At 37.1% G+C, this 25,574-nt stretch overlaps 1 pseudogene; it reads right to left on the bottom strand.

Annotated features, from left to right (window-relative positions):
- Window positions 1–1,668: 1,668 nt before the first annotated feature.
- The window catches only part of LOC149189311 (uncharacterized), a 54,354-nt pseudogene continuing 30,448 nt past the window's right edge, over window positions 1,669–25,574 (bottom strand).

Here is a 25,574-nt window from a genome sequence, read left to right as displayed (position 1 = left end):
CATTCACAACGGTCTTTTATATTTTTTGGGTTGTTTTATATTCATTATATACATGACTGATTTATTATTTTATATTCATTCCATTTACTTTCGTTAACAATCACTATAAATGTCTAATTTAGTCATATATTCATTTTATTTGTATTCATCATTAATCAATATGAACTACTAATTTAGTAGTTTTATATTGATTTTCTGTGTTCATTATTAATCATCATAAAATAATTAGTATGATTTTGTGACTAAATTAAAAGAACTTCATACAATGTGCATGTTCATATAATATGAAAATACAAAGCTACATATGTTAATTACAATACTAAATGATATCAAGTACAACTATAAATAATTTCAACCACAAATTATATTATATGAAATGTCAAGTATTAAAATATCAGTTTCCAACTTAATATTGGTTGGACAACAATTTACACAGAAAATATTGTTTCATCACTTCAAAACATTATCATTATGTTGCCAAGGCATTTCAAATGAATTTACCAACTGTAAAGACTTGACCATCAGTCTCTATGTGTGTGTCTCATGCAGGATATTGGCTTTAAGGGTATCACTAGACTAGTTCTCTTCTCTCTCTCTTTCTATATTTGTCACTCTAGTGCTATTGTTCTCCTCTTTCTTATATTCTTGCTTACCATCAATACTGAGTTCCTCTTCTGAAAATGAAAGAAGATACAATGTAGAGTATAAGATATAATGAGATGAATGGTGAAATATAATCGAAGTAGACTATATAGGATTTATACAAATATACCACAACATTAGCAATGTCTGCAATTTCCCCCCTAGAAATGCAAAAAATTTGAACATGTTTCTTCAGTTGGATAATAGCGACAACTATGTGACCAGATGGCCTATATAAATAAAGAAAATAAAATGTCACCATAGAAAATAACACCTTAGGAAATTAGTATTCAACCTTCAAGAAAGGCCTAGGAACAATCTTCCCAACTAAGTTACATGCTAAAAAACTCAAGCTGTAAATAACTTGTGAAAAAAAATGGAAAGAAAAAGACAACATATAATAAATAATGTATGACAACTAGCTAGCAAATTGCATCATAGAAGAAAAAATATCTTATGGTTACCCATACATGTGGGTGGGTAACACGCCCCAATATGCCATGATCCTTAGGGTCTATACGAAGTAAATTTCCTACGAACATAATGATAAAGCTTGGAAATATTACATGGTGCACAGGGCCTTGTAGTCCCCTTGAGAAACACAGTACACTCTCACAAAACTTGCCAATACTGACATAGTAGATATGGGCTTGTAGCTTGGCCAAGGAACAATAATATGGAACAAAATCTCAATAAACACATGTCAAGATCAATTCCTATCACACTGTTAAAAATCTCACAATTTATGAGTTGGTAGATAGAACTACCCAACAATTTGATCATTAAACAATAATTGCAAGAAACATATTTGTCATCTCACCTTAAACAATAACAATAAACATTCATCAAAATTTCATATTTATTGTCTTGAGATGTATATCATTTTAACAATTTGATCGAATCAGGTTGCAATAAACAAAATTATAGAACACAATTCTCATTCAATGAATGTACCGCATTGGAATAAGTAGCTGAAAAAAAAAAATTCAAAAAAGGCCCAGAATGAATAAAAATTATAGAATCACCTTAGATTATAATGCAACCAACTACATGATCCCAAATATTTTCACTATAGCCTGGATTGGGAAAGTGAAGATATATTGCTCCATCACCCCTTTTCATTGCTCCATATTTTTCCTGACTATCTATTCTAACTGATGGTGCTTTTACACCCAAGATCTGTCAAGGATATTTTCATAGGAATCTCACATTTTATGAATAAGTAAATTGATAAACTCTATATTAAAACAAATTGAAGAAAACTACTTAAAATCCTCTCAGGCGGGTTATGGTAAAGTGGTTAAATAAAAGCACTTTCAATGCACAAAACTAGGCTCAAAACTACCTGAAGACATGTTACTAAATTAATGTGGCCAATGGAGTTATCTACCCCATCTAAAAGTGGGTGGAAGTCCTAGCAACTTTGATGGCCCATGGTTGTGGCCTATCTCAACAAAGGAGGAAAGATGCAAGTATTGGATGAATTTAATGGAAGAGATACCCCTTGGTCATGGCCTCTAAGAAAAGGTAGATCCCAACTCATTAACAAAGGGCCTTTTTTCCAACAGAAAAAAGGAATATCACAAGATCTTGAACTTGATGGAAAAATACCTTCACTATTGCAACTGTCAAGTCATGCATGGAATGTGTTGCCTCGTATTATTCAAACACATATGGTTCTCGAGACTTTTCTATGGCACTTACATACATCTATGCATTATTACATTAAATCAACTTTGAATATCAGACGGAAATAAAGCTAAAATATCAACTATCGTGTTAATCTCAGTCCCAACAAAAGATTATTCTTGGCTAAAAATGAATGTGTTATGCACCCTTTTAGGTTGTAATGAACCATCCAATGATTACGCAGTAGTTTTAGCTCCTTTTCTTACATATAGAAAGGAAAATGAATTGGATCATTTGAAGGGTGAGAATTGATGCTAACAGATGTCCAAAGAAAATTTGGGCAGGCCAACACACCCAAAATAACTTTTCCTTCATCCAATAAGCCCAAGGCTACAACATATTGGTCTCCTCTAAGAAATTTGCAAAATAGGTTGGTCTCCTTAATCAAAATAGAAAAAGATTGTAACATGAAAAAGTGTTGGAAATGTGCAATGGTTGACATATTGCAGTACACTGGAAACTGGAATAAGAAATGTACACCAATTGTAGAAGCTTCACTAGAAATGAATTATAACACTAAGAGAATCTAGGTGCATTCTACAACCTAGTGTGTATGAGATTATAACATCCATGGGTAACACTTGTAAATTAAAACAGAAAATAAAATTAAAATTCATAAAGTAAAAAAGAAAATTTAAATAAAATATCAAAAATATATTTATGTGTGTATAGATAAATGTTTTCAAACCCATAATCAGTCAAGTGTCAACTTGGACTCCAACATAGACTCAAACTTTGAACCAGTCGTGGGTCAACTTGGACTCCCAAACTCAGATATACTCAAGTTGATCTAATTTAATTTACTTGGTTTACTAAAAAATACTTAAAATACTTAGGTACTGATTAAAAATCATTTTTAAATATTCCAAGCTATTACAAAAAAAAATATATAAAGTTTTCTCATGCACATAACAAGTAAAGTTTGAAGATCTCAAAAAAATTCACAATGCCATTGAGCACAATACATGTAAAAAATAAAATACATCATTATTTATAAATGGGGATTTAAATTCCCTCTATACTCTAAAAACTAATAAACATACTACATCCATCTATTTTTTCATAGTCTTATCTTCATTAAATTTCATAAGTTGATTTTCTAGTTCCAATCTACTATTGCATGTCTCCTCTAATGGGGCTATGCCTAGGGAAACTTGGCTTCCTATACTAGCCAAAAATTCTTACAACTAGCTTCTCCAACCCCCAAACTACCCCATTGAATTTATTGCAATAACATACTCGTCAACAAGCTCAACATGGATCCATGGAGGGCCTTTGACTCTTGGGGGCATGGTAAAATTCCAATCTGGAAATTCATATATGCAACATTGAAAACCCTATCATAACTTATAATTGTGCAAATTTCGTATTGAAAAATTTAAAGCTCAAAATTGGTAAGGGTTGAGAGTATGAAACATAGGGTATTCCTGGCTAGGACAAACCAATGCTCTTTAACGTTGCCCCAAAACTCCACATGCTCAATAAGAGAGGTTTGATGTAAATGGAGGGGTGGGGAAGGTCTCTTTACTTGGTTGACTAGTTTTAGTTTGCTGCTAGACTGGTTGATCCATGCCTTGATATGGTCAGCAATCAACTCATCCAAGTTAACAAAGTCTGAGTTGACTTGGAATTCTTTCAAAGACTAATATATAGAGTGATAGATTCTATCACAAATCCATCTTAACTCTAGGTCTTTGAAGCACAAAGAGATTTTCATTTTACAACATTTTTGGCCCCACCTATCCTTAACAATCGAAAGTCAAGATGGATATATGCAGGTTGATTAGTTGATGCTAATAGGAGACATATATTAGACATTGATTCATAGGAAATTAGTGCAACTCGAATAATAACAACTAACAAAGGTATGAACATTTCATATGGTGACTACAAGGTTTCTCCCTACAACCTAAAAGAATAGAGAAAGGACGGGAATAGACTTCAAGCAGACAGGAAGAGAAAAGTTAGTTTTGTGACAAAGAGAAAATATGCAATCACATTTACAAAACAAAAGGTAAGGACATACGATCTAGATAAAGCACATTATAGGCCCCTGTCACATTCTCATGGCTTAGCCTTTTGTCCCATCAATGGGGTCTAAAACCTAGTGCCAACCATGGGGCCCTCCTTTCGTTTTACCTTTATTTATTATTGCAAGCACACATCATGTTGTTAATGGAGATATATCATAGGTACCATCATTAGAAATCATTTAATTTACAATTTTTGTAATGCACTCCATAATATCTTGTGCATCATTCTTATACAAACCTCCTAAATCCTAATAGAAATACACAGATTTTAAGTATATTATTTGCAACTTAAAAAAATTATAGTTTGTATGCTGACTAAAGAAAATAACATAATTGTTATTCTTTTTAATAGAAATATGAAAACTTTTCCTTGCCATAGGCAAACATTTGGAAAAAAAACATGGTTGCAATCTGAACGTACCACATGGGAATAAGTAGCTGAAAAGGAACAATTCAAAAAATGCTTAGAAAGAATAAAAATTCTAGAATCACCTTGGATTACAATGCAATCAACTGCATGATCCCAAATCTTTTCACTATAGCCTGGATTGGGAAAGTGAAGATATATTTCTCCATCACCCCTTGTCATTGCTCCATATTTTTCCTCCTGACTATCTACTCTAACTAGTGGTGCTTTTACACCTAGGATCTGTCAAGGATATTTTCATAGGAATCTCACATTTTATACAGTAAATAAACTGCTAAACTCTATATTAAAACATATTGAAGCAAACTACTCAAAATCCTCTCAGGTGGGTTGTGGTCAAGTGGTTAAATCAAAGCACTTTCAGTGCACAAAACCAGGTTCAAAACTACCCGAAGACATGTTACTGAATTAATGTGGCCAATGGAGTTATCTACCCCATCCAAAAGTGGGTGGAAGTCCTAGCAAATTTGATGACCCATGGTTGTGGCCTATCTCAACAAATGAGGAAATATGCAACTATTGGATTAATTTAATCGAAGAGATACCCTTTTGTCATGGCCTCTAAGAAAAGGTAGAGCCCAACTCATTAACAAAGTGAAATTTTCCAACTGAAAAAAGGAATATGACAAGATCTTGAACTGGATGGAAAAATACCTTCGTTATTGCAACTTTCAATTAATGCATTGAATGTGTTACCTTGTATGATTCAAAGAAAGATGCTTCTTCAGACTTTTCTATGGCACTTACATACACCTATGAAAAAGTACCTTAAATCAAATTTGAATATCATATGGAAATAAAACTAAAATATCAATTATGGTGTTAATACTAGTCCCAACAAAAGATTATTCTTGGCTAAAAATGAATGTGTTACGCACCCTTTTAGGCTGTATAGAACCATCCAATGATTTCACAGTAGTGCCAGCTCCTTTTCTTGCAGAAAAAAGTAAACCAATTGGATCATTTGAAGGGTGAGCATTGATGCTAACAAATGTCTAGGGAAAATTTGGGTAGGCCAACACACCCAAAATAACTTTTCCTTCATCCAATAATCCCAAGGCTACAACATATTGGTCTCCTCTAAGAAATATACAAAATAGGTTGGTCTTATTAATCAAAATTGCAAAAGACTGTAACATGAAAAAGTGTTGGAAATGTGCAATGGCTCACATATTGCAGTACACTAAAAACTGGAATAAGAAATGTACACCAATTGTAGAAGCTTCACTAGAAATGAATTATAACACTCAGAGAAGTTAGGTGCATTCTACAACCCAGTGGGTATGATATTATAACATCCATAGTTAAAGCCTCTAAGTTAAAACAGAAAATAAAATTAAAATTCATAAAGTAAAAAATAAAATTTAAATAAAATACCAAAAATATATTTATGTGTGTGTATAGATCAATGTTTTCAAACTTAGAATTGGTCAAGTGTCAACTTGGACTCCAACTCAGACTCAAACTTGGAATCAGTCATGGGTCAACTTGGACTCCCACTCAGACTCAGATTGACTCAAGATGATCTGATTTCAATGACTTGGTTTACTAAAAAATACTTAAAATACTTAGGTACTACTTAAAAATCATTTTTAAAGGTTCCAAGGAATTAGAGAAAAAATACATAAAATTGCTCATACAGATACGATATAGAGTTTGAATATCTCACAAAATTTCAAAATGGCACTGAGCACAATACATGTCAACAAAAAAATACATAATTATTGATGAATGGGGCTCTAAATTCCCTCTAGACTCTAAAATCTAAAAAACATACTACATCCATCTCTTTTTTCCTAGCCTTGTCTTCATTAAATTTCACAAGTTGATTTTGTAGTTCCAATCTAATTTGTCCAGACTCCTCTAATGGGGCGATGCCCAGGGAAACTTAGCCTCTTATACTAGCCAAGAATTCTTGCAACTAGTCTCCCCCACCCCCCAATGCATTTATTGCAATAAACTACTCATCGACAAGATCAACATGGATCCATGCAAGGTCTTTGACTCTTGGGGGCATGGTAAAATTCCAATCTGCAAATTCAAATATGCAACATTGAAAACCCTATCTTAACTTCTAATTATGAAAATTTTGTACTAAAAACTTTAAAGTTCAAATTGGTAATGGGTTGAAAGTATGAAACTTAGGGTATACCTAGTTGGGACAGATCACTGCTCTTCAACGCTGCTCCAAAACTCCACATGCTCATTAAGGGAGGTCTGATGCAAATGGAGGGTTGGGACAGGTCCCTTTACATGGTCGACTAGGGTGAATTTTCTGCCAGACTGGTTGAGCCATGCTTTGATTAGTTTGGCACCAACTGGGCCTCCAAACTAAATATATGGCCAAGTTGATATGGTCGGCAGTCAACTCATCCAAGTTAACCAAGTTTGAGTTGACTTGGAATTATTTTAAAAACTGATATATAGAGAGATAGATTCTAGCACAAATTCATATTACCTCTAGGCCTTTGAAGCGCAAAGAGATTTGCATTTTAAATCATTCTTCGCCCCACCTAGTCCTTAATAATCCATAGTTAAGATGGATCTATGCATGTGATTAGTTGATGCAAGCAGGCAACATTTATTAGACAATGATTCATAACAACTTGAATAATAACAACTAACAAAGGTATGAACATTTCATATAGTGACTATAATGTTTCACCCTACAACATAAAAAAATAGGGACATGAAGGGAATAGATAGCAAGTAGACAGGAAGAGAAAAGTTGGTTTGGTGACCAAGAGAAAAGCTGCAACCACATTTAAAAAAGTAAAGGTAACGACTTACAATATAGATAAATCACATGATAGGTCCTTGTCACATTTTCATGGCTTACCTGTTTGTCCCATTAATGGGGTCTAAAACCTAGTGCCAACCATGGGGCACTCCTTTAGATTTACCTATATATATCGTTGCAAGAACATCTATTGTTGTTAATGGATAAATATCATAGGTACCATCATTAAAAATATTTTAATTTATAAGTGTTGTAATGAGTTTCACCATATCTTGTGCATCATTCTTCTATAAATCTCCTAAATCCTAATAGCAATACACAAATTTTAAGTATACTATTTGCAACTTAAGAAAATTACAGTTTGTATGCTGAATAAATCAAAGAACATAATTTTTCTTCTTTTTAAAAGAAATATGAAAAAATTTCCTTTCCATAGGCAAAAATTTGGATAAAAAACATGGTTGCAATATGAACGGACCACATGGGAATAAGTAGCTGAAAAAGAACAATTCAAAAAATGCTTAGAAATAATAAAAATTCTAGAATCACCTTGGATTACAATGCAACCAACTACATGATCCCAAATATTTCACTATAGAAATGATAGGAAAGTGAAGATATATTGCTCCATCACCCCTTGTCATTGCTCCATATTTTTCCTCCTCACTATCTACTCTAACTGGTGGCGCCTTTACACCTAGGACCTATACGGATATTTTCATAGGAATCTCACATTTTATATAGTAAATAAACTGCTAAACACTATATTAAAACAAATTGAATCCAATTACTCAAAATCCTCTTAGGTGGGTTGTGGTCAAGTGGTTAAATAAAATCACTTTCAATGCACAAAACCAGGTTCAAAACTACTCGAAGGCATGTTACTAAATTAATGTGGCCAATCGAGTTATGTACCCCATCCAAAAGTTGGTGGAAGTCCTACCAACTTTGATGACCCATGGTTGTGGCCTATCTCAACAAAGGAGGAAAGATGCAAGTATTGGATAAATTTAATTGAAGGGATACCCATTCATCATGGCCTGTAAGAAAATGTAGAGCCCGACTCATTAACAAAGTGCCATTTTCCACTGCAAAAAGGAATATTAAAAGATCTTTAATTGGATGGAAAATTACCTTCCTTATTACAACTTTCACATCATGCATTGAATGCGTTGCCTCGTATGATTCAAATAAATATGATCCTTCATAGCTTTCTATGGCACTTACATACACCTATGCAAAAGTACATTAAATCAACTTTGAATATAAGATGGAAATAAAACTAAAATATCAACTATGGTGTTAATATCAGTCCCAACAAAAGATTATTCTTGGCTAAAAATGAATAGGTATGCACCCTTTTAGGTTGTACAGAACCATCCAATGATTGCATAGTAGTGTCAGTTCTGTTTCTTGCAGAAAAAAAGAAAACCAATTGGACCATTTGAAAGGTGAGAATTGATGCTAACAAATGTCTACAGAAAATTTGCGCACGCCAACACACCCAAAATAACTTTTCCTTCATCCAATAAGCCCAAGCCCACAACATATTAGTCTCCTCTATGAAATCTACAAAATAGGTTGGTCTTCTTAATCAAAATTTCAAAATATTGTAACATGAAAAAGTGTTTGAAATGTGCAATGGCTCACATATTGCAATACAGTAAAAACTGGAATAAGAAATGTACACCAATTGTACAATCTTCACTAGAAATGAATTACAATACTGAGAGAAGCTAGGTGCATTCTACAGCAAATGGGAATGAGATTACAACATCCATGGGTAACACATGTAAATTAAAAATAAGATAAAATTAAAATTCATAAAGTAAAAAAGAAAATTTAAATAAAATACCAAAAATATATTTATGTGTGTGTGTAGATCAATGTTTTCAACTCATAATCGGTCAAGTGTCAACTTGGACTCCAACTCAGACTCAGGCTTGGAATCAGTCATGGGTCAACTTGGACTCCCACTCAGACTCAGATTAACTCAAGATGATTTGAGTTTAATGTCTTGGTTTACCAAAAAATACTTAAAATACTTAGGTACTGATTAAAAATCATTTTTAAAGATTTCAATCCATTGCAAAAAAAAAGCGTATTAAGTTTTCTCGTGCACATACCATATAAAGTTTGAATATCTCTCAAAATTTCAAAATGGAACTGAGCACAATACATGTCAACAACAAAATACATAATTATTTAATGGGGCTCTAAGTTCCCTCTAGACTCTAAAATATGAAAAACATACAACATCCATCTCTTTTTTCCTAACCTTATCTTAACTTCTAATTATGCAAATTTCGTACTGAAAAATTTACAGTTCAAATTGGTAATGGTTTGAAAGTATGAAACTTAGCATATACTTGGCTGGGGGAGATCACTTCTCTTCAACGATCCTCCAAAACTCCACATGCTCATTAAGGGAGGTATGATGCAATTGGATGGGTGGGGTAGGTCTCTTTACCTGGTTTACTAGGGTTAATTTGCTGCCAGACTAGATGAGCCATGCTTTTACTGGTCCATAACCAACTAGACCTCCAAAATAAATATATGGCCAAGTTGATATGGTCAGTAGACAACTCATCTAAGTTAACCAAATCCGAGTTGAATTGGAATTCTTTTAAAAACTGATATATAGAGATATAGATTCAAGCACAAGTCCATCTACACTCTAGATCTTTGAAGTACAAAGAGATTTTCATTTTAAATCCTTTTTGGTCCTACCTAGTCCTTAACAATCCATAGTTATGATGGATATAACAATGTAAACTTTGAAACGGGAACTGATACTGTTACCCGTTTCGTAAAGATAGCAAAAAAATGACCCGATTTTCAAAAGTGGTGATGCAGAATACACATGTTTTTTTTAGAACATGGTTTTTGGAACTTTAATTTTTTTCATGTGCATTAAGTTTTAGAATGGTAGTGATTTTCATGCTGATTTTAAAAAATGAGTATTCTGCATCACACCCTTTTTTTAAAAGACCTATTTTTTGACTTTAAATTTTCTAGTGTGTGAAATGTAAAAAATTATTTTCTAAATTTGATAGTTTTTGAAGTGGTCATTTTATTCATATTTTCTTGTTCTCTATCTTTTTTTTTTTTTTTTAGTGGGGTTTTTATTGTTTTGCGTTTTTAAATTATAAAGTCGATAGTTTGAATTTTAGATAATCTACATATTTATACATCCTTAATTAATTTTTCAATCCACATGAAATAATTGTTTCTAAAAAACAACATTTTTTAACAATGGACATAAAAATAACCATTTTTAACATAAATATAACAAAAAAACTAAACGTTTTGATAATTTTTTGCTAGAATTAACATGTCAAAATCACAATTTTTATACAATAATATTAACTAAAAATGGTCAAATAATAGTTTTTTTAATGAATTTCATGTCAAAAAAAATAACAATAACAACTTTTTTTTCAAAAAATAATAATTAACTTAAAAATCAATGCGAAAATCACAAATTACAAATATTGAACACATAACAACTTTAATTCATTGATTATTCTTTTCATGAAATGTCAGAGTCAAAATATTGCAAAGCTTGATTTCCAGGTATAACTTAAATTTAATCAACAATGTCACGTAATCCAAACTCTTCGTCCTCTAGAGTTTCATCATTGTCATCTTCCACAATATTTTCTGCTTCCTTTTGCGCAATTTCCTCTTCTAATGGGTCTTTGATGTCTGCAAATCTCCCAATATATGTCTTTCCAAACATTCCATGTAATGGTGGTTGGGGTTCCTTTGCCTATTTTGCCACACGTGATTCACTAAAGTCCCCTTTCTTCAACCCAATTTCTTGCATTGCATCTGGAAGAAATTGAAGAGCATTAATTCTTTGCGGAATGAAATTGCATTGTAATGGATCTTTCTCAATTGCAATGCAATTTCTTCATTTTTGAAGGCAGAATGCTAGTGTTGTACCTAATTATCAAGCACAAAAAATAATGAAGTAAATAAGTACAATGACATATTAATTAAAAAAAAAAGAACATATTAAAATTCAATTCCATGTGGCAAAACCTACCTGAGCCCGAAAATAAATCCAGAACCCAATCTCCTTCATTTGAACATATGTCTATAAGATAGTTAATCAATAATTGTGGTTTCTGATAAATGTTAACTATCTCTCCTTTCGTTTCTTTGTCTTCATATGTTAGTTTTCTCACAACAGCATCATAAGTCAATATTTGGCTATGACTCTTTCTGTCCACCCGATTAAAAATCATAGACATATGGCTATCATCTTTTGCCCAACTATCAATATGAATGAACTCACAGTCATTTATAAATTGTTGATCTTCATTGTTAAGAAGATTTGACTTTTGCCTGTAACATAAAATAGTAAAAGTTCAATTAACTTGTACATAAATGAATTTTTCAACATTAATCAAATATACCTTTAAACATCTTACCATGTAAGCTGCATCCTTGAATTTGTTTTCCCCTTGAAGCTTGACAATACCATTGCCAATTGTGTGTCTGAATGAAATGTCACAAATCTCCATAATGGTGATGACGTCACTTCCATAAATCCCGCCACCACTTTATTAAAAGCTTGATAAGTATAAGGGTCGATATCATAGTAAATGTTTGGAATATTGAAACCATGGGGAATATCTGCAATAACCAGGGCATAATCCCTTTTTGGTACGAGTTTAACAATGTCTTCACAGTCTCCTTGTATTACTTGATATTGAACAGTGTCTAGCCCATTCCAAATGAAATGATTAAGAGTTGGATCAAGTTCAACATTCTTAATACGTCGCTTTCTCAGTGTTTCAATCTTTATTTTTTCAATAAAAGTCTTGAAACTGTCTGGTGCTCCATTATCTTCTTTCCTCATCTTTTACCAAACAAACAAATGTATGTGTAAGTTTTAAATTAAAAATAGTACACAGATGATTAAAACTGAATGTATAAATCAAGTTACCTTTTTAAATGCAAGATAAAAAGCTTTTAATGTTGATGTAGAACTTGAATCTGGATAGTTGCGTACAACATCATCCCAACTATCTTCATTCAACAATTTAACCATTTGTTCCTGAATTTTCATGTAAACTTTGTGAGTGCATAGATAAAGTAAGAAAAAGTTAATATAATGATATGTATAACAAATACTACCAATAACAACATGTTTTATTTAAAAGATAACTATAATCCTGGAAATAAGTAAAAATAATTCAGCAAACTTACTTTTGAAATTCTTCAGACATTTCTTCCAATGATAATTCCCCTTACCTCACACGAGATAATATTGTTTTGACAATTTTTTCATCTTTCACTCCTTGCATCGCCCTCCAAGGCGTGATGGTCATATCGTCTGGAAGTTGCTTCAGTTCAGGAGCTGATTTATTGTTGCTACATATCAATGGCTTAGACTTTTTGACCCTCTGCTTTTTAATGCCAATGTCTTCCCACATGCTAAAAATGTCATCAATCAAATTCCAAATATCTCCAGTTCTAAATGCCAATTGGAAAATGTTATCAACACCTCTGAATAAATCGCTATATCTGCTGTCTTTTCCACCTTTTGAATTGGTTTTCTCTTCAATTTGATAGCCTATCTCCATACAACATTCCTTTCATAAATCTGCAGTAATATTTATCTTATCCCCACCACATTTTTCTAGGAATTCACTATGAATAAATCTAACCTTTTGGATCAAAGTCATAGACATCCTATATTCATTATCTGAATTATGATCCCATGCCACTAACTTTGCTTCTGTTTCATTTAAACCAGCATAAATGATACATTTCATTGTTTCAAAACGTGGGTTATTAGGATATTCCTCCATCAATTGTCTTTGAGCTTCAACAGAATGGTCCCCCCCAAGCACATAATAATTGTATTCAAAACATTTTGACTTATCAAATGCTTCTTTGTTGGGAACTTGAAGTGGATCAACAAGAAGCACATAACTAACCACATGAGCATATGGATTGTACCTCATCAATGTCTTCAAGTTGTGAACATGCAGATGATGTGGCTTTCTGACTTGATATTGGCATTGTCCTTCACTTGCCTTATAGGTTTGTCTGACATTTAACTGAGATGTACGACCACCATCAATTAAGTTTCTCTTTGTCAAATTCTGTCGAATGGCATTTTGTTTTGTTTTGATTATGCCATCATCTAAATCAGCTCCTGGTGTAATGATTTCTCTACTTTCTTTTGAAGTTTCACTAGGTTCTTGATTGCTGGTAATGACTACTTCAAGATCTTCAACTCTACTTTTTTTCGTCATAACATTCTCAAGAGATCTATTCTTGGGCATTGATACTTTTGGTCTTTTACGACCTTCTTCAGTTCCAATGTCATCTTCAGTAATGGCAACATATGCTTCATTGTCAATTTCAACTTCATCGTCCTCAAAAGTAACTTGTTTACCCTTGCTAGATTTATCCACCAGAGGCCTTTTTTTCTGATTCTTTGGATGTAGTTTTGTAGCATCATCAATTACTACATTTTCCATGTTTTCCATATCTTCTTCTGACACTGAGTAAAAATGGCTGACAACTTTCATGATATCATGCTCTATGAAATGAATGTCTCCCAACCTAATTGAATAGCTTTCAACAAAGTTCTGCCAAACAAAATATCATATGTTAATATAAACAAAGTTAAAAAAATATAGCGAGACACTTTCAAAACACAAAATAAAAATACAAATAACAATACTTACGATGTTTTGTGTCATCTCATTTACAATTTGTTTACACAACTTTGTAGATACCTCTCTCGTGTCATATAATGAATATGATAGTCGGTATTTAATCCTTTCATGTGACTTGGGAGCTTTTGTAAGTACGTAAACAACTTCAGTGTTTGGTACCGAACACATATCTATGACTCTTCCCATCACCTCCAAATTTTCATTATTATGGGGTATATCAATGTATAGATATATATTCACAGTTGTGCTCTCTCTTTCTTTCACATACCAGACTCTTGATGGAAATTTCACCTCTTTTGAACTTTTCCAATCTGAGATTAGCTTCTTATCATTTGAAGCACTTGAAATATTTTAGGCATGAGCTTAGGTGGAGTTCATTCACCAATGTTTTTTGAAGATACACCTTTAAGACTCTTTGGTCCAGAAAGATTCACAGAAATTTTCCTTGATGCCATTTTCCTAAAAAAAAACACATAAATTAGTAAATAAAAAAACATATTAACTTAAATTAATAACAAAAATATACCATAAATTTTTTATTTGTATAATCAGAATTGCCCAGCCACCTCTAACAGGCAGGCGGGTCGATGGGCGAGCGGGAGGTCAGGTGAGGGATAATGAGGCTAAGTAGACATTTAGGCAAGTATGGGCGAGCCCCTACCCATGCGCCCCCCACAACCCCCTAAGCTTCCCCCCCTCCCCGGCCCCCCCTCCCCTTCCCTCACCCTACCCCCTACCGTCCCCCACACTCCCGCGCCCCATCCCCCCTCACCCCCTGCCCCCAAAACCCCCTCCCCCCCATCCCCAGCCCCCCATCCCCCCAAACCCCCTACACCCCCCAACACCTCCCCGCTGCCGCCCCTCCCCACTGCGCCGACCACTCCGCACACCGCGCACCCCCCCAACCCCCCACCCACCACTACCCCCGTGCCCTACCCCATCCCCCCCACCTTCTGCCCCTACCCCTACCCCTTACCCCCCCCTACCCTTACCCCCTCATCACGCCCCCTACCCCCCCGCTACACCCTACCCGCGCCCTACCCCTCTAACCCCCCCCCCCCCCACTACCCCCCCCGCGCCCACCTTCTGCCCCTACCCCTACCCCTTACCCCCCCCTACCCTTACCCCCCAATTTACCCCCTACCCCCCCCCCCCCTACACCCTACCCGCGCCCTACCCCTCTACCCCCCCCCCCACTACCCTACCCCCCCCCGCGCCCTACCCTTACCCCCCTACCCCCCCCATTCCCCCCCCCCCCCCTACCCCCCTACCCCCCCCATTCCCCCCCCCCCTTACCCCCCTACCCACACCTACCCCATCCCCCTCCCCCCACTACCCTACCCCCCTACCCTACCCTTACCCCCCCACCCCATCCCCCCCCTTACCCCCCCCCTACCCCCCCCCCACTACCCTACCCCCCCTGCACCCTACCCTACCCCCCCTACCCCCGCCCTTACCCCCCTACCCCCCCCATTCCCCCCCCTGCCCCCTACCCTTACCCCCCCACCCCATGCCCCCCTACCCTAGCCCCACCATTCCCCCGCCGCCCCCTCCCCACCCCGCACACCCTCCGCCCCCTACCCAGCCCACCCCGCCCCCCCCATCCCCCCTTACCCCCCTACCCTAACCCCCCATTCCCTCCCCCCCCCTACCCGCGCCCTACCCTTACCCCCACACCCCATCCCCCTACCCCCCATTCCCCCCCCCCACCCCATCCCCCTACCACCCCCACCCCCTACCCTTACCCCCCCACCCCATCCCCCCCCCGCCCCCTCCCCACCCCGCACACCCTCCGCCCCTACCCGGCCCACCCCGCCCACCCCTCCCCCTCCGCCACCCCTCCTCAGCCCCCTCCGCTCACCCCTCCGCCCACCACTCCCCCTCCCCAGCCCCCTCCCCGGCCCCTCCACCCACTCCGCCCCCTCCCCAACCCCTCCGCCCACCGCTCCCCCTCTCCGACCCCTCTGCCCACCCCGCAAACCCCTCCCCCTCCCCCGGCCCCTCCCCGGGCCCTCCGCCCACTGCTCCCCCTCCCCGGCCCCTCCGCCCACCGCTCTCCCTCACCCACCCCCCCCCGGCCCCTCCGCCCACCGCTCTCACTCACCCGCCCCCTCCCCGGCCCCTCCGCCCACCCCGCCCCCTTCCCGACCCCCTTCGCCCGCGCAGGGCCACCCCCCGGCCGCCCCGCCCCGTTCGACCGGTAGCGGGTCGATTCCGGGAATCGACCCGCCGCCGGTCGGGCGGGGCGGGGCGGCCCGTGGGTGGCGCTCCCGGAATCGACTCGCCACCGGTCGGGCGGGGCGGGGCGACCTGAGCGCTCCCGGAATCAACTTGCCGCCGGTCAGACGGGGCGGGGCGGCCCGGGGGTGGCGCTGCCACGCGCAGTGCCACCCTGCCCCGCCCGACCGACAGTGGGTCGATTCCCGGAGGGGGACGAGGAGGGGGCGGGGTGGGCGGAGGGGCCGGGGAGGGGGCAGGGGAGTGGGAGCTGTGGGCGGAGGGGGCCGGGGAGGGGGCGGGGAGGGGTGGGCGGAGGGGGGTGGGGAGGGGTGGGGGAGGGGAGGGGTGGGGGGGGATGGGCCGGGGAGGGGCGGAGGAGGGGGAGGGGTGGGCCGGGTAGGGGCGGGGGAGGGTGGGCGGGGTGGGCCGGGTAGGGCGGGGGGGGAATGGGGGGGGGTGGGGGGGTAGGGTAGGGGCAGGGGGGGGAATGGGGGTAGGTTAGGGGGCGGGGGGGGGGAATTGGGGGGCTAGGGGGATGGGGTGGGGGGGTAGGGTAGGGTAGGGGGGTGGGGAATGGGGAGGGTAGGCGGCGGGGGGGGGGGGGCGAGGGTAGGGTGATGCGGTAGGGTAGGGGGATGGGGGGGGTAGGGGTAGGGCGCGGGTAGGGTGGGGGGGGGGTGTAAGGGTGTAGGGGTGGGGGGTAGGGGTAGGGGCAGAAGGGGGGGGTAGGGTGCGGGTTGAGGGGGGCAGAAGGGGTGGTGGGAGAGGGGGCACGGGGAAGGAGTTAGGGGGTGGGGCCCATGGGGCTGGCGTTAAGGAAGGGGGGGAGGAGTTGAGATTGGAGGGGAATGGGAGTTACGGGGTGGGGTTATTGGGAGGAGAGTTGTGTGGTAGGGAAGGAAGAGTTGGGGAAAGGGTGCATGGGTGGGTGAGTTGGGGGTGGCAAGGGCTGGCGCATGGGTAGGGTAGAAGGGGGAAGAGGGCATGGGTGAATGGGAAAGATCGGTAATGGGTTGGGGGAAGGGGGCACGACGACGGCTTACCCACGGTTATTGGGTGATTGAGTTTGATTGGGCCCACCATGCTTACGATTGACATAATTGTTATTTTGGCTTGGAAAAATTATTAATTTAAAAAAAAAAATCTTCTTCGACGTTAAATTAATTTAATATGAAAATTTTGAAAAAAAATTGAACTTACCTTTCAATTGCGATAATTCTTCGTTGAATATGTTATTGATAGCAATATAGCTGCTCCACAAATTCACAAGTCTTTCAACGAACTTCAGAAAACCTGGATGTGAGGTAAGTAATAGTGATAACAAATTTAATATATAAGTGAAATTACGAAGATGTTTTTCTGTACGATTAATGTGGGATAATTTGTTTTAAATTATTATAGAGCGAATATTGTAGAGTTATTTTACAATGGATTGAATGTGGGATTAATTTGTTTTAGAATATATTATAAAAATTAAAAAAAAAAAAAATTAGTTGTTTAGTAAATATTATATACTTTAACTATTAGAATAATTAATATAGAAGTTGTAGTTTACAATTTGAATTTCAATGATTGATTTCATAAAAAAAATTAGTTTATGTTTTTCAATGAATTGTAGAATAAAATAATAAAGGTAAATAAATCTAACAAACTTTTGGAGGGAAATATTTTCGCGAAAATTTTTGGAGGGAATAATTTTGGAGGGAATATTTCATTCTTTAAGCTATATAATATTCTTAGGAGACTCCATTTGTATCATTCAACATCTTCTATTTGAAAGGGATGGATTGTTCTGATGGTGAAGTTTCGATTTATACACCATCAACATCTTCATCGCGTAACAACTCTATTCATATTGATGAATATAGCGGGAATTCTTCCACTATGAATAGAAAGTCAATTCTTCCACTTAGTCCCGATTCTAAAGACTACGAGAGTAGCACTGATGAAAGAGGGGATGGAGAATTTCAAATTAATAAAGAGTCACAGATTCCACTTAGTCCAAATTCTAAGGACTATGAAAGCAGCGGTGATGAAGAGCATGATGGTGAAGTTCAAAAGAATGGGGTGTCACGATGTCCACTTAGTCCTAATTCTAAGGACTATGAGAGTAGCAGTTTTGAAGAGTGTGATGGTGAACTTCAAAAGAATGGAGGGTCACGGTGTCCACTGAGTCCTAATTTTGAAGACTATGAGAGCAGCAGTTTTGACGTGCATGATGGCGAATTTCAAAATAATGGAGTTTCATGGTGTCCACTTAGTCCTAATTCTAAGGACTATGAGAGCAGTAGTGATGAAAAGTGTGATAATGAATTTCAAAAAAATGGAGTGTCAAAGTGTCCACTTAGTCCTAATACTAAGGACTATGAGAGCAGCAGTGATGATGAGTGTGATAATGAATTTCAAAAGAATGGAGTGTCAACGTGTCCAGTTAGTCCTAATTCTAAGGACTATGAGAGCAGCGGTGATGAAGCGCGGGATGATGATTTTCAAAAGATTGGAGTATCACAATGTCATCTTAGTCCTGATTCTAAGGACTATGAGAGCAACAGTGATGAAGCGCGGGATGATGATTTTCAAAAGATTGGAGTATCACAACGTCCTCTTAGTCCTGATTCTAAGGACTATGAGAGCAGCAGTGATGAAGCGCGGGATGATGATTTTCAAAAGATTGGAGTATCACAATGTCCTCTTGGTCTTGATTCTAAGGACTATGAGAGCAGCAGTGATGAAGCGCGGGATGATGATTTTCAAAAGATTGGAGTATCACAATGTCCTCTTAGTCTTGATTCTAAGGACTATGAGAGCAGCAGTGATGAAGCGCGGGATGATGATTTTCAAAAGATTGGAGTATCACAATGTCCTCTTAGTCCTGATTCTAATGACTATGAGAGCAGCAGTGATGAAAAACAGGATGAGAGCAGCAATGATGATCCAATGATGGAGATGTTGCCAAGAAATATTGTATCGAGGAGTAGGAGTAGACCTTTTCGTATCAATGCAAACTATTCTAGTTATACAAGGGGTAGAACAGAATATCTGACGAGAAGAAGTTCTATCAGCACTCTCATTTCAGGTGAATGTTGCCAAAAAAATTGCTTGAAACGTATGGATTTCACATTTGCATTAGAAAGCAGGAAGAGATATTTGTCAATGAATAAAAGCATGCAAAACTCATATTTAGTTGGCTGCATGCAATCTACATTGTCAGGTTATGATTATCATATTAGGAATTTATTGTTGTGTAGAAAAGCTTTCAAAATGTTTCATTCAATTGTGAATTTTCGTCTCTCGAGAATTCAAGAAAATTTGGAAAAGGATCCCACATTTTATTCAGAAGTATGTTATAAAAGACAGTTTGGGCCATTATCAAATACTGCAATGTCATGGATGAAATATTTCTTTTCAAAGCATGGAGAGTGTATGCCAAATAGAGAGACAATACATATTCCAGATAATTTTTCAAGACGAGAAATCTACAACTTATACAAAGAATATGCAAAAAGTGCTGAGGGACAGGGCCAATTTATTACATATCAATAGTTTGTGAAGATATGGAAGAAAGAATTCAATAATGTTCGTATTCCTAAGAAGACAAGGATGGGGATTTGCAGTACATGTGCTTCTCTTAAATAAAAAAGGGACAAATGTGAAGGCTCAGAAAGAGGTAAGTGTTCATAACTTTTACTTTCAAAATTGTATAGTCATCAACTATGAAAACATATTTCTTAATGAATTTCTTTTATGTTGTGTAGATTTAATTGTCAAAGAACTTCAGGAGCATCGCGAACAACAAACAAATGAAAGGAAGAAGTTGTACAAGCATCGAAAGAAGTGTTATGATAATCCAAATAAATATTTGGGTTTGATAATTGATTGTATGGACCAGAAGAAAACACTTTTACCACATTTTGTTCGCACATCCAAAAATTTACAAGAGGAAAATTTTATTCAGTTTCACTTGGCCGGTTGTATGGTCTTCAATGGGAAAATGTTGCCAAGGGTGTACTTCACAGCTCCAAATATTCATAATGATGCAAATCTGACCATAACCATAATTCATGATGTGATTTCTTATTGGTCTGGTAATCTTCCTGAAGTTTTGTATCTATAATTGGACAACACTTGCCGTGAAAACAAAAATCAGGTTGTTTTTGGGTATCTGAACATGCTTGTTGAATTGAGAATTTTTCAAATGGTAAAGGTTGGTTTCCTTCTTGTTGGGCACACTCATGACCATATTGATCAGATGTTCAGTCGTTTTTCAGTCACATTGAGGAGGAAGGAAGTTGGGAGCTTGCCATCACTAATTGAATGTATTAAGAAATCATACATGCCAGAGCCTGCTTTTGAAGTGTTGGAAGAAATTGTTGACATGCGAAGGTTTATTCTAGGATCATATGGTGAGGGGAAATGCATTGAACAACTAAATGATATTAGCTTCCAACATCAATTTCGTATAAAAAAAATTGATGGGAAAACACTAATATGGGGTAAGAAGTTTTCAACTACTACAGAATGGGCACCGTCATTAGGTTTGAAATTTTTGAAGTTCATTCCAGATCGTCCAATATTTGCATCAAAAATATTGTTATTACAATCAGTTGGTGAAGTTCAGAATGCACGCAGACAGAATAGACATATAAATTATTCTGATTGCCTAGAAGAAATTAAAAAATGTATTAGATATACATATGAGTACTTTGACATTGTTGATTCAGTTTGGTGGGAGTCATTTTTCAATAATCAAAGTGATATCATTTCAACAACAACCAATGAAGATATACCTTTGAAATATCCATTTATTTGGCCACAAAATGTGTCGAATGAACAAGAGGAAGTAAACATTGTTGAACAGCAACAAACTCAAGGTATTATTAATTCTTCACAGGCAATGGAAAGAGAGATGTATATTGGTTCCAGAAGATCTCGTGCACAACGTGAAGCCATGGAAGACCTTTATAGGGGTTCAGTACACGATATTAAGGAGGGTTGCATGATTGCAGTGCTAGCAGATGGAGATCCTAAAGGCTATCCATTTTGGGTTGCTAAAGTTATAAAGGTCTTTACAGAAAATGAGGATGTTACAAGTGTTGAAGTACATTGGTATGCCACAAATACACACCCATTCAATGGTGTGTATAAGCCAGAGATGGTAGTTGACAAAAAAATGGTGGAAAAAGAAAAAGAAAGGGTACAAATATAAATCGCCGCCGCACAGACATATTACAATTGGAGGATGTTGACATACTTGTTTATGACTTCAGTTTAACAAAGAGAGGAACTCTTCGCTTCAAGACGATAGAGATTCTGAAAAGGGTTTTACCAGAAGGAATAGTGTTGACATGGGAGTCTGCTGAAACTAGTCGTAGATCTAGAAGACTTTTGAAACCTGGAATGTTGGGCATGCATGTGGACTCAGATGGGGCACTAGTTGATGAAAGAGAAGAATATGGAACATCTTCGTCAGCATCCAGTCACTCATCTCAAGATGTGAATTGTGATGGTGTGCAAGAAAATATGAGTGATTTTGAATAATTGTTTAAGATAGATTATATAACTGATGTATGCATCATATCTTCAAATAAAATTATTGTTTTCCATATGTTGTTAAATGAGAAGTTATGAAGCATTTTTATGTTGTTGGATTATGTCTTAAGTATGATAAATTTTATTGTTTAAATATCTACAATGCAATATAAAATTAGAGATATAATGTTTGTTTTATTCAGTATACAAATAAAGACTTTTGATTTCATTCAGTGATATAATTTGTTCATAATGTCATGGTTTTTTAATTTTATAGTTGAAAAAATTTCAATTTCTTTTGTATCTAGCATGGTGTGGTTGAAAACATGTTAAATTTATACTTAGGAAAGAAAAATGATATTCTACCAGAAACATTAATGTGTTTTTTCCTTAAAAATTAACTTTGTTTGAGACATAAAAAATTGGTTTTATTAGCATTTTTTAAAAAGTTTGAAAACTGACCCAAAAAAAAAAACGTTATTCCTGTATCATCACTTTCGTTTTGAAGCTATATTTTGCACGAAAATTGCGTAGTAAATTTCGTAGTCACCGCCATTTTTAAAACACATTCAAAATTGACACCTAAAATAAAAAAACATCGTTCCAGTATACACACTTTTCATTTTTAGCACTGTTTTTGATGTTTTTTTGGGGTTTTTTGGCCAGAGTTCCCGTTTTGAGTTTATAGTTCCCGTTTCAAAGTTTACATTGTTATATATGTAGGTTGATTATTTGATGCAAGTAGGAAACATATAGTAGACATTAATTTAGAGGAAATAAATGCAACTTGAATAGTAACAACTAACAAAGGTATAAACATTTCATATAGTGACTACAAGGTTTCTCCCTACAATATAAAAAAATAGAGACAGGAAGAGAACATACAATACGAAAACAGGAAGAGAAAAGTTGGTTTGGTGACCAAGAGAAAAGTTGCAACCACATTTACAAAATAAAAGGTAAGGACTTACAATTTGGATAAAGCACATTGTAGGTTCCTGTCACATTCTCTTGCCCCTTTGTCCCTTCAATGGGGTCTAAAACCCAGTGCCAACCATGGGGCCCTCCTTTAGATTTACCTCTATCTATCATTGCAAGCACATCTCTTATTGTTAATGGAGAAATATCATAGGTACCATCATTATAAATGTTTTAATTTACAAGTGTTGTAATGTGTTCCACCATATCTTGTGCATCATTCTTCTATAAATCTCCTGAATCCTAATAGCAATACACAGATTTTAAGTATATTATTTGCAACCTAAAAAAACTATAGTTTGTATGTTGACTAAAGAAAAGAACATAATTGTTCTTGTTTTTAATATAAATATGAAAAGGTTTCCTTTCCATAGGAAAACATTTGGAAAAAAACATTGGTATAATCTAAAAGAATGCGCTAATATATTCAAACAACAATACCTCTTCTGCAACCAAGGAAAACAATCTTGAGGGTAGTTCCCCTGCAAGTACAAAGCTAACTAAAGCCTGAGAACCTGAGATCATTTAATAATAAAAGATCTATTAAATTCAACTCTCATTTATGATAGAAAAAGATATAGAACCCCTGTATTAACAACTGATGTGCAAAATATGAGAATATAAAAAATACAAATGTTTCATCAAAATTCAACATCCTATAACAATGATTGAAGTTCACAATCTCATTGGGTAGTCAGCTACAAACTTCGGAAAGAAACAAGTACATAAAACTCATTTCATACAACTCAAAGAAATAAATTATTGATCATTATAGTCAAACCTACAAATGTTCTTCATTTATATTCTTATTTAAAAATTTGTGAATCATCTCAATAAGAACTTGTTATCTATCATATTGAGAAAGTCAAATAGGAACTACCTTCTAACTATGATAGACTGATGTCACAAAAACCACCAGACTTTTCAGGATAGATGGTTTTTGTTTTAGCAACCCCACCAAAAACAATTATTGCTGAGGTTTATTGCCATTTTTCATTTTGGGAGTAGGTAGTGGATATGCTTTTATTCCTTGAAACAAATGTGTCTTGTATGGATATGTTTGTAAGGACATGGATAACAGAATCAAAAGAGTTCAACAGATCATCAGATATTATAGCCTAGTAATCAAATCTAGAATATAGTTGTGAAGAGATATGACAAACTCAACTTGCATTTGCATACTTTGGCATATGCATAAGCATGGCATATTATGATGAGTACTATTTGCTTCATTTTGAAGATAAGTGACTAATTATCTACAAGGATCCTGAGGTGGCTAAGAGAAATAGAGCAGATATTGCTAAATATTGTCCCAAGTGACACCTTCACATTTTGGAATCAGGTTGTTATATTTATTGTTAGAACTAGCTCACTTGAAGATGTGTAAGTAGTGGTTACATGCTAAGGATTGGGCCAAAATCATGGTAGTGGAATTCTAGGGTTATAGAACTCATCAATTTGAAATTGATTTAAATTTGAGTTTTTAAGAAGTTGACAATCTATTTAGCAGATATCAAAAACTAGACCACTTATCGGTTAATTCAATCCTACCACCTAGAATGAGGAAATAGATGCACAATTCAGATTACCAGAAGGTATAAATTAACAGATATTTTCAAATCCTCAACAAACAAGGAAATTGTGTGTATGTATACACATATATTAGCCATAGTCACATTTATATGTCATATGACCTAAGAATGTCAGATGAATATTATCATTAGAGTTTAGTGGCTTCAATGGCAAAGGTTCATGGCAGTTCCCAGAAAAATATGGGAGAAAATATAGTTTTTTGTTCAATCAAAGACCACAAATCAATTTTATATGATATGACAGGAAATAAGGTACAAAATAGCTAGTTTTAAAGACAAATTTCTTTCACATAAAAATATAGTTGCTTATTTTTTTGTTTTTCAACCTTTTTCTAGTTTCATGCCATGGGGCCCACCCACACTTCTAAGCTTATGTAAAAAAGTGAAGTTTAAGGGAAAAAAAAAGAGGTGAAAAACAAGCATTTTCAAAAAGGGAAATGCTAGTGAATATAAATCCTTGGAGTCATAGTTGTGTGCCATTGTTTTCCCTTGGAAAAGTAGGTCCACAACTTTTCAAGGAGATAATTCCCACCTACATATGGGAGTATTGAGCATGTTCAAAAATGATCTAGCATATTGTGTTAAAGCTATATTTGATTGCCCAAATCCTACAATTAATACAAATGACATCATGCACAACTAGGTTTTCTCTCTAAAGTTCTCTTTTCTTAGGGACAACCATGACTTCCACAAGGAGGGGTGGCTCCCTATCCTCCTCTAATCCAAACTTTGAGGAAACCACAGAAGATTTCAAATATCTCGTGGCAGCTTCTTTCTCAAAATAAAATGATCCATAAAATTAGCTAAATGATGGTTTTTTAAGAAATTGATTAAGTTCTTAAAGTCATTCCATCAATCGAAGGAGAAAAGCACTTTAGTTCTACCTCTAAAATCTGTGCTTCAAAAAATAAGTTCAATTATCAACTACAAACCCCAAAGTTACTTGAGGATATCACCCATTGTCACCTTGGTGATCGTCCTTCTCACTTAAGGCCAACTCTCCTTAAAAAAAAGTGAGTA

This window comes from Pinus tabuliformis, chromosome 3_1 (assembly GCF_031772625.1).
Source record: "Pinus tabuliformis cultivar Carrire ecotype Pingquan chromosome 3_1, CPIR1, whole genome shotgun sequence".
NCBI classification, from domain to species: Eukaryota; Viridiplantae; Streptophyta; class Pinopsida; order Pinales; family Pinaceae; genus Pinus; species Pinus tabuliformis.
This window is presented reverse-complemented; position numbering and strand designations above follow the sequence as displayed.